Consider the following 15714-nt stretch of genomic DNA (forward strand, 5'->3'; position numbering starts at 1 on the left):
CTCTTCAAGTTTCACATCACCCTTCCAAGGTTTTTCTCCTGACTGAAAAACCTTTGGCTTGAAATTATGTAATTCTCTTAGCTGTTAAGTTATATAGCTAGTATTTGAAGTTATGACTATTTTGCTTCTAATTTTATAGTTTTAACCATATTGCCTCAGGATCTAGGGGGAATACTCCTGCTGTCATATTCCTATTGAGCAGTGGCATATGATTCCTAGCTATAAGACAGGCTAATGATTCCAAGAACCCATAACACCATTTTGAACCAATAGCTCACTTTGTTCGATGATGCAATCAGTACAAATCCTATTATTTTCTATTGTTCGTTCTGGGAAATAGTTATTATTTCTAGAACCAAGCGTCTCAGTTTATGAATAATTGCCTGAACTCTAATTTGCTTATTATCTTGGACATGCTCTAATCTGATTTTATCTTTCATCTTTCATCCCATTAGTGAAGGCCCAGACTGCAATGCATTGCCCTTGGTAGTAGCTCTGAATCAGATGATATATGGAATTAAAAATGCATGTATCATCCATGATTTTCTTCTATGCACCTCCTGATGTTAACTAAAATTTCATTCTCTGTAAAGGATAATGCTTTGCCTGCATCTCTCAAATCTAGGTAGTGGCAAGATATATACCACCTTCAAAAGCTTTATTTTAAACACTTCACTTTCCTACCACCATTTCTTATTGGTTCAATTGATAGATTCTACTGTATCAATATTTTTTATTCATCAGGACCCTCTTGAATCCACTTCCATCTTCATTCAATTTGGATTTATTTACCTATCATTAATTGTATTGACTTCATTGAAAACATTCATGATTCTTGTGCCCACTTAACCTCCATCATCCTTGAACACAGGCTGTTCCATCTCTGCATGTGCCATCAACCTGTTTGTTGTAGCTGGGAGAAAATATCACAAGCATAATGATCAGTTTCACTGTTAATTCACAAGTACAAACACAACTAAACAAAGCACACTGTCAAGGAGCTCTATTTTTCTTTTCTCTCTCTTTTTTTTTCTTTTTGAAATAGAGTCTCCCTCTGTCACCCAGGCTGGAGTGCAGTGGCACGATCTCAGCTCACTGCAACCGCTCCCTTCTGGGTTCAAGTGATTCTTGTGCCTCAGCCACCCAAGTAGCTGGGACTACAAGCACGAGCAATGACGCCCCACTAATTTTTTTGTATTTTTAGTAGAGAAGAGGTTTCACTGTGTTGGTTAGGCTGGTCTCAAACTCCTGACCTCAAATAATCCACCCTCTTCTACTGTATTTCCATTAAATGTTTTGTTCCACCTAACACAGAACAAAAACTATTTCTTCCACCAGTCTGTCTATGAATCAGTAAAAATTTGTATCCTTCATATATCGATTATCGTATCCTCTTAATCTTATCAAAATCTTCTCATCTTTGCTTCTGAATATACTTTTGACTTTACTCAAAATTTTCTTCATTATTCATCACTTTGTTCTGAAGGAAGACCTCCATAGGACCTGTTAGATACATGAAGGTTGGACATAAGTAGAAAGCAAGCATAGCAGTGAGAATGGTTTTGGAGAAGGGACTTTTGGCTACACAGAACCCAGCATTTGGGTTCTTTTATTAAGGTTTCCCAAAATGTCTAGCTAGCTAAAAGATACTTCTTAATGGCCAATAAATTCCTTTTTGGTTATTGAAGTACTTGCCTTCAGTAAGGAAAAACAAATTTTCCATTTGTTGTTTATTTTATGAACTGTTATTTGGATTATAATTTGACTTTATAAGTTACTAAGCTTCAGGAAGAAAAAGCACTAACCAACATTCTTACTGCATTGCATTTTTATTATAAATTAGCATATTCACATTTAGGTTTTTTATGTGGTCTGGATGAGATTAGTTAATGCATGTTCCACTCTGAGATATACATACCTTTAAAATATGCCCTCCAGATGAGTCTATTATATCTGTCTTTACTAGATTCTTAAGAGAGGTGAATTCATTAAGGTAAATGCTACCATGTAGGGTACAGGGACCAAGTTGAGTGGACATACGATCTTTACAGTTTGCACTCTCTTGTCTTAGTTAGATAAGAACAATTTATTTCTTAAGGACTGATCTATAAACAGCAATAGAACATTGGGCTATTCATGCCTGTAAGTAAAAAGGTAATTTAATCAAAGTTATATTAGATAATGTAACTCCTTATTTGATATCCAATATTACTTGTTTACCCTCTCTAATGGAGATATTAGTTATCTAGTTACAGCATTACAAAATGAATATAAATTAGAAAATAAGTAGAAAAATAGACCCTGTAGTTATTTTTAATGTTTGCAAATGACAATTATCAAATATAGTAATGGCATACTAAGTGATAAGAAAATAAAATTATTTTAGAAAGTTATTAATAAAGATAGTAAATATAAAGACAAACCAAACATAACTGTAATAAATAAGTACAAAAGTGAATGTATAGATAAGAATCCCTTCAGCAAATAGTCTAGTGCCTTTGCCTGTTGACTCTTGGGAAGACATTTAGACTGAACATTCCTTTGATGCTGTTAGATTAGTGTATGTGTGTATATGCGTGTTTGTGTTTTTTTTTTTTTTAAACTAGTATAACCTTTACCACATGGACTATGTTTTCCATATTACAAGTAAGTTAGTTACATCTTAATATTTCCAGTCTTGCACTATTCATAGTACTGTATTCTCAAACTGGTATCTCTCAATGACAAAATACAATCATTAAAAATGGAAATTAGCTAAGCCACAAATTGACAACCAATTAAGTTAACTCAAATAAAATCCTTAAAACTCCTAAAGCTCTTTAGATTATGAATATTGGAGGGTTTTTCTGACAAAGCCAAATGTGGTAGTGATGCAGGATATTTCCTTAACCCCTTTACAGAACTTCCAACAGGGGTGCCTTATTTACTCAGCCAGCTCCATGAAAACCCTTGCAGGGAGGAGCACACAGGTGAGTGAGTACAGGAACCAGAGTGAGCAAGTGAGGGATCTGGCCAGCTGCTTTTGGGCAGCAGCAGGAGCAAACTCTGTGTGGGCCTCCTGGCAGCACCCAGATGCAGGTGCCTGTAACTCCCAAAGCCCCAGAGGGCATGTAACACTGCTCTTTTAGCTCTGCCATCTGTGGATGGCTTCAGTGTTAACAGCTTAAGTGTTAACAAGGCCCTTTGCCTTGTTGCATGGAGTGGCTGCCTCTGCCAGCGAGTAAAAAGAGCCAGTGTGACAGCCTTCTTTGGGCACCCGCACCTGGTACATCCTGAATTCTTGTCTGGTGCTCAAAAGGAATGAGGTCATGTGGACAAACTGAAAGATGGTGAATGTAGAAAATTTTATTGAGTGATGAAAGTGGCTATCAGCAAAGAGGAAAGCTGAAAGGGGATGGGAAGGGAAGGGCACTCTCCCCTGAAGTCAAGATGTCTTTCTGCCTCTCTCTTAGTCAAGTTACCTCTCTCCAGCTGCCATCTCTAAAGTCAAAGTCACCTGTCTCCCTTGCCCAGCTGTTTCTTCTTTCTGTGGGCTGAGTCTGGGGTCTTTACAGGCACAGAATGTGAAGCAGGGCAGGCCATGGGTAGCTTAGGAAAAAGCAACGTTCAAACAGGAAAACAGGAATAGAAGTTCTCACTTTGGGCCACCTTCTCAGACTTTACAGCTCGAAGGTGGGGTCTTGCCAAAGACCCACCACTGTCTGCCTAGAATTTCTCTGTCTCCTCCCTCTATCATTGTATCAGTAGTTATCCTTCCTTGCTAGAATAAATATTGCTAATAAGGTTATTAACTGAGAAATTAAATCAAAGTTATTTAGCATTCATACAAATGTCCCCATAATAAGCAATGATTACTTAAGCTTAAATATTATTTTGGTGTTAAAGATACAAACATTTTATCCATAATATTCTAAAATGATGTTAAACATCACATAAAATTATTGTACACAATTCAATGTGAACTACCTTGTAGAAGTTAGTCAGATACCCTGCAATCCCAGCACTTTGGGAGGCCAAGGCGGGCAGATCACCTGAGATCAGAAGTTTGAGGCCAGTCTGGCCAGCATGGTGAAACCCCATCTCTACTAAAAATATAAAAATTAGCTGAGTGTGGTGGTGCATGCCTGTAATCCCAACTACTTGGGCGGCTGGGGTAGGAGAATCATTTGAACCTGGGAGACAGAGGTTGCAGTGAGCCGAGATCATGCCATTGCCCTCCAGCTCAGCAAACAAGAGTGAAACTCTGTCTGAAAAAAAAAAAAAAAAAAAGACTGTAGTCAGATATAAGGAGAAGAATATCCTGTAAGGAGTAGCTTAAATATACAAATAAAAAAATGCTTCTCTTTATGTTTATGCATTTAATACACATGATTAAAATATTAAAAATTTATTTCTATCATATAATGTTTTTAGATAGTATGGCTATATAGGAAGATTATTGATTATCCCGGTGAATCAAAATCAACATCATTTCTTCAAATTTCTAATAATGGCTTTGTGCTTATTTTCCCCCAAGTTTATGATTTCCAAGTTCACACATTCATTCCTTTTATGATATAATTTCTTGAGGACATCTCCTGTATTATGATTTGGATAGATTTTCCTTGTAATTAGATCAAAGCTTCACTGTACTCAAAACCACGTAAAAATTATCTCTGACAGGAAACATGAAGCTGTTGAAATAGTGGTATGACTAAGACTTTCATCCATAGAAAAAAAAGTAATAGAATATTTTCATTAAATTTTGAATGCTACTCCTGGTAAAGGCAAACAATCACTTACTCCCTTTTATTAGTCATAGCTATTTTTGTTACAAATGACCATACAACTGAATCTAGCCTCAGCACAAAAATAAGTTACTGACTCAAAAGATGGCACTATCTTCAGGCCTGGCTGGATCCAGGAATTCAAAGAATTGTAAGCACTTGATTTTTCTATCCATATTTTGATTCAGATTCACTCTCAGATAGATGCTGTCCAGTACAGCGGCAAGTTTCACAGGCAACTACCAACTTATGTGTTCCTTGGAGACTGGCATGCAAGAAAAATAAAAGTATGTATTTTTCCAAATGGTTTCAGTGCAAGACCCAGCACAGATTCTTATTAACCCAGTTTGGATCATACACTGATTTATGGAATAATTAGTTGTCTGTGGAATGGAGAACTCTGACTGGTCTGATATGTATGTACACACGACTGCAATGGGGCCTTGGAAAATGTGTTGATCATACCAGAACCAGTCAATGATCAAAATAATGATAAATAGATCTCTGAAATATAGGATACTGAGCAGACCAGAAATAAATACCCCCAATCTTCCTGAGCCTGAATCTTCATGTTAACTATTTTAAGAAAATTTAGGTTATATGTTTCTATAAATTCATATTAAAGTATATATTTAAATAAAACTTCAGAAGTTTCTCATATTTCTCAAAATACCTAATTCATTTTAATTTATATAACATATTACTTTATATGTTAAGTAGCATGGTATCCCAACTAATTGCAATAATTATATTTATGAATTGAGGAGTAATTCTAAATCACTGTTAAAATAATCCCCTCAAGATTAAGGCACATAATTGAGTTTGTGACTATTCACATCTCCCATTTTTTTCTTTTTTAGTCTCCTGCTATACAGTGCTAGATTCTATATTTCTACTAATTTTGTTATATACTGAGGTATGTAGTAAAGTAACTGAGAAAATGAGCTTTGAGATCAATGTGAATGCAGGCAAAAGTTGCTATTTCTACTAGTTGTTTCCTTAAATTTCTCAACTTCTCTCAGTAATATTTTTGAGCAGATACAGTTAGAACCCATCACCAATCTGTTTAGTTACATTCTTGCCAATTATACCACTTCCTTTGTCTTGCTGTCCCAACATCAACCCAACCCTCAGACTTTTCTGAATCTGAACTTAAGAGCAATTACAAAGAAAACCACACAACCATGCAGGCAGATGTCACTCTGTGTGTAAACTTCCATCTGTACAAGACCTTCAGCACTTCCTGGATTTATTAGGTTACAGCTCCAGGGGTTAGAAGTCTTAAATGGATCTCACTGAGCTAAAATCAAGATGTCAGCAGAGCTGTGTTCCTTCTGGAGGCTTTAAAGGAGAAGATATTTCCTTGCCTTTTCCGAATTCTAGAGACTTCCCTGGATTTCTGCACATGTGACTCCCATTAGCAATCATATGATTCCAATCTCTGATTCTCTGCTTCTGTCTTCATATCTTCTCCGATTTTGACACTCCTCTTACAAAAATCATTGTGATTACATTGAGCCCACACAGCTAATCCAAGGTAACCCTCCTATTTCAAGACACTGAAGTTTATCACATCTGCAAAGTCAAATCTTCTATGCAAGGTGACATATTGACAGGTTTGAGGATTAGAACATAGACATCTTTGGGAGACCATTATTCAGTCACCTATCAGCATGTTGATATGTTAATTGCTTTCTTATTCTTACTCGTTAATCTCACCTAAATCAACTAATTTTTTTAACCCTTCAGAAGCAATCTTCTTGAGCTGGCTAAAGAAATTTATTTTTCCTCATCACTCTATATACACATACACAGATAGTGCAGAAACCGCTTCCACCAAAGCCACTGTGACTATTTTTAAATTACAAAAACCTCTTCAGTTCTTACTTTACTTGACTCTTCAATTGCATGTACACTGTTGACAACTCATTGCTTTTTTTTTTTAAATTGTAGTTAGGCTCTAGGGTACATGTGCACGTCCTGCATCCTGCAGGATTATTACATAGGCACATACATGCCATGGTGGTTTGCCGTCTCCATCCTTCCCTCTGCCCCCCATCGCCTATGTCAGGCATTTCTCCCTGTGTTATCCCTCCCCATCCGTCCCGCCCCACCCCCGCTATCCCTCCTCTCTCCTCCCCTCCATTCCCCCACCTAGCTCTGTGAGTGTTGTTCCCTTCCCTATGCCCAAGTGTTCTCATTGTCCTTAACACACATACATAAGCATTTATGACCCCCACTTTTCTGGTTTTCCACCTGTGTCTCTTGTTCTTTTAGTTTACTTTCAGGTTTTTTTCTTTCTCTGCCTATTATCTTATGTTCCTTTTTCTCTGGGTTCTTTTCTTAGTCCTTACTCACTGCACAAGTCTCTCTAGTTTGTCTCAAAAACACTATCATTGCAATTCTTTTAAAAATACCAAAAACTTTGTAGTTTCTAGTTTTGGAGTAGATCTCTTCTTTATTTCAGGCTATATATACAACTGATTAATATTAATTAGGTAGAGATAGCACTCTAATCCTATTCTACCTCCTCTGTTTCTTGTGCTCAAATCAAAATCTTCAATCTCATTGAATTTTCCTCTGTATCCCCACCATCCAATTTGTCATAATTCTTCAGTGTTATTTATTTTAAATACATCCTGTAATGCTTTACTTTACTTCATTTTTATGGTCATGACCATGGTTCATGAAAAGATTATCTGTCATCTGAATTATATCTGAATTATTTTGATCACTTTCAGGCAAGTTTCTCTGCTTCAAATATGGCTTCCTTTCTAAGCTATATTCTGAGATAAAGCCAGAGAGATTTTTCTAAAATGCTAATTACCTCTTCCCATTCTCATGTTTAAAACCTTTCATAGTTTTCCATTGCTCATAAATAGGATCAGCTTCATGGGCATGGGACATGTGCAGCTGCACAGGATCCTACTCTGAGATGGATTGTATACTTGGTTTACTGCTCTGCTCTACCATCTTAAAATTATTAATAGTTTTTGAACGTGATGCCCTTTATTTTAATTTTGCACAGGGCCTCACAAATTATAGAGACAGCCCTTTTTAGAATATTTGCATATCTTAATTATAGAGCTGGCCCTGTTCTAACATTTAATTACTTGGCCTCTGTCCTTTGCGCTTTAGCTACTCAAGTTGCTCTTTCTGTCCAAATGCACACAGACATACACATGCACCTACATGTGCACACTCATTTATACTCCATCCATTTATACTCCATCTCCAATCCTTTACTGAGCTACTATCCAGTCTGTAGATCTCTATTTCAATATTAATTTCTGGAGGAAGCTATATATACAACTATATTTACACCACTATTTCATAGCCAGTGCCAAGCATAGGGCATCTCTGCCTCTGTCTTGTGACACTCATTTAACTCTGTGGTAACTACTTATCTGGTTTTCTGTATCTGCCAATGGATGCTAAGGTACATGCAACTGTTAACTATTTTACCCATAGTATATTATATATTTACTGTTACTAAGGATATTTATATATACTTAGTTTCTGAATGGTTAACAAATGTAATTTTCTTTCATTTTTCAATAGAAAAAAACATGTAGATATTAAGACTTAATATGGATCTGTGGCAGCAAACATAATATAATTATTATATTTCTATTGATAAGATTTGTACATCTGCTGAAATTCAGAGAGGCACTAGCATCCTGGGTTTTACTTGTGCAAATACTGCAAGAAAGAGAATATTTTTCACAGCTCAAATATTTTAAATAATATCATTTACTACTGACTACTCTTTTGGTTGACTTTTATAGGGATGGGCTTTTATAGTCATGCAAATATTATTATTATTCTGATAAAGTAACCCTATTGTTAGCTAAAATCTGTGATGAACACCAAAATAAATGAAAAATGAAAGGTCAATTTTCCTGTCCTACTATGACTGTCAAAACAATCTCTTATTTGTACCATGTAAATACAAGACAGTAGAGAAAATGATAGAGGATAAAAATATACAGGAGAAGATATACTAAGACCTTTGTGTAAATTAAATAACAGTATGGTACACAATGCTATAAAGGCACTGAAAAGTGAGCTTCTACAAATGCCTAAATTGAATTAAGGTGGGAAATTCTTCCCCACCACAAAATTTTGTCAGAATGCCTATTATCAGAATTTTCTTCAAAGATGTTATACATTAGGATAGAACTGATATGGCTACAGATTTGCTTAGTTCTCTGAACTTTATTATCTACATTCACCAAGTAACAGCCTCATCATGATGATCATCATCATCATTCTCATGAAACAATATTTACTAAAAATCTGCCATGATCAAGATGTTAAGTAAACTGCAGTAGGATAGGAATCAATACAGTCTTTAAACACTATTAATTTACACTTTTAAAAATTATGCTATGTGAAATGAACCAGACACAAGAAAATACTGCAAGATCTCACTTACATGCAGAATATTTTTAAAAGTCAAGTAAATTAAGACAGAGAATAGAACAGTGGTTACCAGAGGCAGGGAGAGGGAGGAAATGAGAAATAGGTCAAAGAATACAAATTTGTAGTTAGGTAGGATGACTAAATCTAGAGATCTATGACACAGCATAACTATAGTTAATAATATTGTATACTGAACAGTTGTTAAGATAATAGATTTTAGATGCTCTTACCACAAGGGAAAGATAACTATAGAAGTGATGGATGTATACATTTGACTGTAGTATTCGTTAGTTATCATTTCAGTATATATGTATAATAAATCTGAACATCATATTGTACATCCTAAATATATACTATGAAAATAATTTCTTTTAAGATGAGCTATCAAGCTACAAAAAGACATGGTGGATGCTTAAGTACATACAACTAAGTGAAAGAAGCCAGTTTGAAAAGGCTGCACATGGTCTTAGTCCAACTATATGGCATTGTGGAAAAATTAAAACTAGAAAGAGATAGTAAAAAGAGCAGTGCTTTCCAGGGATTTGTAGGGAACAGGAGAGATGTACAGGTGGAACTCAGGGAATTTTTAGCCAGTGAATCTATTCTATATAGTGTAATGGTGGATACATGATATTTAGTATTTGTCAAAACCCACAGATCTGTACAACACAAAGTGTAGACCCTAATATAAACTGCGAGCTTTAGTCAATAATAATACATCAATATTTGTTTATCAATTATAGCAAAAGTACCTGGCGCAAGGTATTAGTAACAGGGAGATCTATAAGGGAGAAGGAAAAAAGAGTGTATGAGAACTCTCTACTACTTGCTTGATTTTCTGTAAACCTAATACAGCTATAAAAATAAAATCTATTAATTTAAAAAATATCCTAAATTGTATTCAAGGAGAGCTAAGTACCCTATTCAATATAGCATGCAAATATGCACTTTGCTTTAAGACTCTTCTAATTTATCTTTCTGCACAGTGAATTTGCCATATGTTCATCTAGCTGCATTAATGTAAGAACATTTCTCATATATTTACAGTGAGCAGAAATATTGTACGATAACATATTACAGATACTATGAACCTTAGTGAAACTAATGAAAAATAATAAAACATAAAACCAATTGCAAAATAATACAGATAGAAGGCCAATAAAATTATGCAATCACAAGACTGGTACCCAGGAAGAAAGACTGTGTGCTGGAAACAGATACAGTACCAGCACACAAGACAGTTGCCCTTCATAGCACTTTTTTATAAACTTATTTGGGTACAGCTGGGAGGGGCATTGCCAGTCACATCCAGATAGTACTCATTAGAGAAGCTGTGACAAGTGATAACAGAAACTCAATTTTCCCTCTCAAGAACTATCTGCTAAAGTGGAGTTGTCATTCAGCCTTTGGGAATCTTTCCCCATGTGCAGATGTTTCTATTCTCCGGGTGCATAATCAGATCTGTCATTAGCACTTCCAGTCTTTTTTATTTGGGCAGAGAAGAAAGTATTTCCCACTTATGAGAGAATCTGTGTTTGCTATGCAATAGTCAAAAATAAAATGGAATTTGCTTCCAGGATCTCATTTAGGCTTTATACTATCTATTGTAAAAATGTAGGTTCCTTCTCAATGTTATGACAAATTTTTCAATTTGTCTGAATATATACATACCTTAAAAAATAGAAGCCTAATCAGCCAGGAAATAGCCTTTTCTCACTCTGTAGTCACTTTTACCATGAATATTCAATGCTGCTTTACCCTTGACTAACCATAAAAGCTCACTATCTTGCTGAATGTTTCTCTTCCAATTTTTTTTTAAAGAAAAGAAAAAAAATCAACTCAAAGATCAATTGATTATTTTTTAAGCATGTTGTGGTTTGCAAGTTAGAGATGGATTGGTTAAAGTTTGCAGGGTGGATTTCCTCTTCTCAAGTGCAGGGATAACATGTTACACTTATTAGAAATAAATAGCATTAAAATTGTTAGATATGGAATAGGTACTCAGGATACACAAAATCTAAAATCTACATAACCAGGGAATATCTTGACATAAACTTGACACAGTTTTTACTCCTTTGGAGACAACTGGGATGTTCATGAATGCCTACTCCTTTTCCCACTGGACTACACTGTAAAGTGGCCCTCCTTTATTCCTTTTGAGTTATGCATGTCCAGGTGACTATCTTCGGTTGAAGAAATGTGTTCAAAGGTTATGTGTTATCTTTTGAGGGGAGTGTGAAGAACTAGTGCATTGTTTCTTATGCCTACGTTGTTATCAACTGCTGTGGTAATCATGAAAGAGTGAGAGGGGGCCTCTGCCAATCCCAAGGGTCTAAAATTATTCATCTCCTAGCAAATGATATCAAACCTATGGTGTGGGCGAAAAAAATTGACTTTTAGCCACTGAGATTGGGGAAATATTCATTGCCGTGTTGTAACATAACTATTCTGACTTACATTAAGTGAGATCAAAAGTGATTGTAAAAGGACAAACAGGAGTTAGAGGAATGAAAGGTGAGGAGTATTCTAGAAAAAAAGGATTTCACAAACAAAAATACAGACAAATTTCAAAGCCTATCACTGGGATAGAAAGCGTACGCAATTAATGACTCAGATTTGGTAAAATCAGCACAGGGATCAGCACTGAAAATAGTAGGTTTTTAGCCATGTTCTAGTCTCTTCTTACACTGCTATAAAGAACTGTCCCAAACTGGGTGATTTATAAAAAAGAGGTTTAATCAACTCACAGTTCCATGTGACTGGGGAAGCCTCAGGAAACTTACAGTCATGGTAGAAGGCAACTCTTCACCGGGTGGGAGGAGAGAGAAGAAATGAGCAAGAGAGAAACTACCAAACACATATAAAACCACAGGTCTCATAAAAACTCACTTACTATCACAAAACAGCATGGGGAGAACTGCCCCCAAGATTTAATCACCTCCCAACAGGTCTCTCCCTCAACACTCAGGAATTATAATTCAAGTTGAGATTTGGGTGGAGACACAAAGTCTAATCATATTAAGCCACACAGTAAATACAAGGAACAGGATTGCTGGAGATTTTGAGGAAATAAAAGATGAGGAAATGTTAACTACGTATTTTAAGAAATCAGCTTCTCATCTTTCTAGAAAGAGTATATCCCCTGGAAGCCTCTGTGCAACCTTCCTATTTTCTCCCATAGCCTGTGGACACTACAATCTGTGAGGACTCCTCAAAGCAAGTTTTTGACCTCTTAGAAAACATGCAGATTTTGGTTTTGATGTGTTTTATAGCCCACATGTATTTTACAAAGTGGACAGGAACTTTAAACCAGATATAAACTTACAGATGCTAAATCTTTAGTGACATGAATGGTCTTTTCCCAATTGCAAAATAATGCAAATAAGGTTAGAATGCTTTTTTTACATATGTGAGTAGTATTTATTGTATAGGTAAGTTTTCACAAATTTGAATGTATGGACACATATTGCATCTGTTGAAATTTCAGAGTTGTAACCAAAACATTATCTGACAGATCTTTTATGATTTATTTTTATATATAGCCTATATATTTCCCCCAATAATTATATATTATCTCAGCAGTGATTAACTTGTGCCTTTAATTGCTGAATCTTGGTCATTAAAAAAGTGCTGATAACTTTGAAATTCACTGAAGTTATTTGATATTAATCCTCTTCCTGAATAACTTTTATTGATTTCTTAGCATTACTCATATCCAATTATCTTTCATTAGACTTTAAAAATTAATAATTTTATTGGAATAAAAACTGAATTCAAACAAAATATGCAAATTAGTTTGCTTGCCAATCTTTAAAATAACAGTCAAATTGCATTGGCTCTGGTTTTTCTATAGTTAGCGTAGAAATAAATAGACTATAAATAATCAGGCTTGCAGAGTATAAATCTAAACTTGCCAGGCTTAGCTAGTTAGAAACTGCTTTTTTGTATTTCCATCAGTCATGAAAGATATGCAGAATTGCTTCTATGTCACTTTTAAGTAGCTGAACATTTCTATGTATGTGTATTCCCTGGGGATATTGAAAATAAAAATTTCAGAAAAATTAAGTACTAGATTAAGGAGCATAAACACAAGGGGTAAAATTTTACCTTTAGCTTTGTTAATGCAAATGTGGTCATAGTCATGAATATATTATTTTTATTCTTTTGAATCAGAGATTGCCTATATCAGAAATGGAATTTTAGCCCATTTATCCTGTGGATATAATGCATTACATATGTTACAGTGCACACATCTTTTTTTGATTCACTTTTTTTTCCAGGTCTTACAAAATATAACTGGTAGCTCCTTCTCTTATAAAGTCTGAGAACTCCTTCCTACTAGAAAATGGTTATATCAACAAAAGACCATTATTCCAGTATAAACCATAGCAGTGCTTAAAGCTACTGATCCTGGCAGGCTCCTTATCCAGGGTTACCAGAGCAAACAAGTTGACTGAATTGATCAGTGAGCTCTGTGACCCAGGTCACTTCCATGAGACAAACCTATTTCCCAGGAAATTATTAAGTTATTTTTTAGTCTTGATCTAATTAAAGAGTTATGTTGTAATTCTGTAGAAAATGTTCAAATTTGCCAGACCTCAGTTAGGAGCCTTTTTTACATGACCATATTTTCTGTAGATGTGTATGTATGAATGCATGTGTGTGTGAAAGGTAGGTGGGAGTACTATATAGCATTATTATGTTTCCTTATTCTTATCCACTCAAAAGGCAAAAACAATAGATAACTAACATGATGTAAGACAAGAAAATGTAATGTCTTTATGTTTCCCTTTAAAATGGAGACACACCCAGATAATTTGAAACTGTCTTTATTAATGCTTTAGCTCATATTCATATTGCTGATGTGCATATCAAAAATATTATTTTTTCCTATCATTTATTTTGCTTGTTTGCATTGACTCCGCAGCATAATTGTAGATGGGCCTGCTGGAATGGTGAGATGGCCAGTATATACACACTGGATCATATGTAAATGAAAATGATACTTAACTGTTTTACAATTTGTCTCTTAAACGAAAAAACTTTTGTCTTTTAATCTAAAAGAGATTATATGAATCATAATAATCAAAATTCTGGGTCCGAATATGTAAAGATAGCTAACATGGGCCAGGCACAATTCAAGTGCTTCACTTGAACTATCTCATTTAGTCCTCTCAACAGTCCTGTGAGAGTAGTTAATGGGCCAGGCACAATACAAGTGCCTCACTTGAACCTAGCCTATTTAGTCCTCTCAACAGTCCTATGAGGTATTCACTGCTATTATTTATCATTTGCACAAGAGAAAAGTAAGTCTTGGAGAAGTCATTACTTTTAACTTTGTAACTTGTATTTCTAAACAGATGCTAAAACAATGTAACACTTTCCTCAGTGTGAAAGTTTCTTGAATTGCAAGAACAGGTTTATGTAATTACCAGTGTTAAATTCGGATTAAGGCTTTTATTCTCCCTTTAACGCTCACCACACATAAAATTAAACATGGGACATCACAATGTTGTTACCAGTGCATATCTGGCTGTTAACACTCATGGGATGAATATATTGCAATGACCAAAAGGAGAAAAGGTAATGCTGTGGACAGATACTGAAAGACAACTAACAGCATTTTGTAGGTTCATCACATGATGTGTCCTTGCAACATTGGGTACCTGAGTGTTTAAGAATTTGAGCTAATAGGTCATTTGATTTATTTACATAACATACTCTTACTCTTTTTAGATATAAATTAGTCCAATCATATTAAATATCATGTGCTGTGTGTAGAGTTGGGTAATGATCTCCGTCATATAATGACTGCAGAGGGTACACTTCACTCCAAGTGCCTTCTGTTCCAGCTGTTTCTACTCATCTTAATTTTCCTAATTAGGTTACAATTAGACTCTGAATGAGACATTAACATGGGAATTGGAGCTTTTCAACAAAAGGGTTTACTTCTTTTATTGTTTTGTGGTTTTTAAATTTCAGAGGCCTGTTTCTTGCTACCTGTTAATTAAAACAAAAATTGGGGCCAGAGTCAGTGGCTACGCCTGTAATCCCAGCACTTTGGAGGCCGAGGCAAGCGGATCACCCAATGTCAGGAGTTTGAAACCAGTGTGGCCAACATGGTGAAACCCTGTCTCTACTAAAAATACAAAAATTAGCCAGGCATGATGATGGGTGTCTGTAATCCTAGCTATTCTGGAGGCTGAGGCAAGAGAATCGCTTGAACCCAGGAGGTGGAGGTTGCAGTGAGCCGAGATCATGCCATTGCACTGCAGGCTGGGCGTCACGGAGAGACTGACTCAAAAAAAAAAAAATTACAAAGCGTTTAAGACAAGCTTATGGCATACAAATAATAGCCTATTTACATCTCCACAGAACTAACACTTTGGCTGCAAGTAAAGCACTATATGGGAAAAATTCTTCAGTTTTTTTTAAAGTATGATAAAATATTTATTCAAAATCCATTATAATATCTCACATTTGTTTCTGGCCTTTTCTTCAGTTCAGACCTCACTGAGAAATT

The sequence above is a fragment of the Sapajus apella genome, unplaced genomic scaffold (assembly GCF_009761245.1).
Source record: "Sapajus apella isolate SASKATOON/1434 unplaced genomic scaffold, GSC_monkey_1.0 scaffold55, whole genome shotgun sequence".
In the NCBI taxonomy this organism is placed as follows: Eukaryota; Metazoa; Chordata; class Mammalia; order Primates; family Cebidae; genus Sapajus; species Sapajus apella.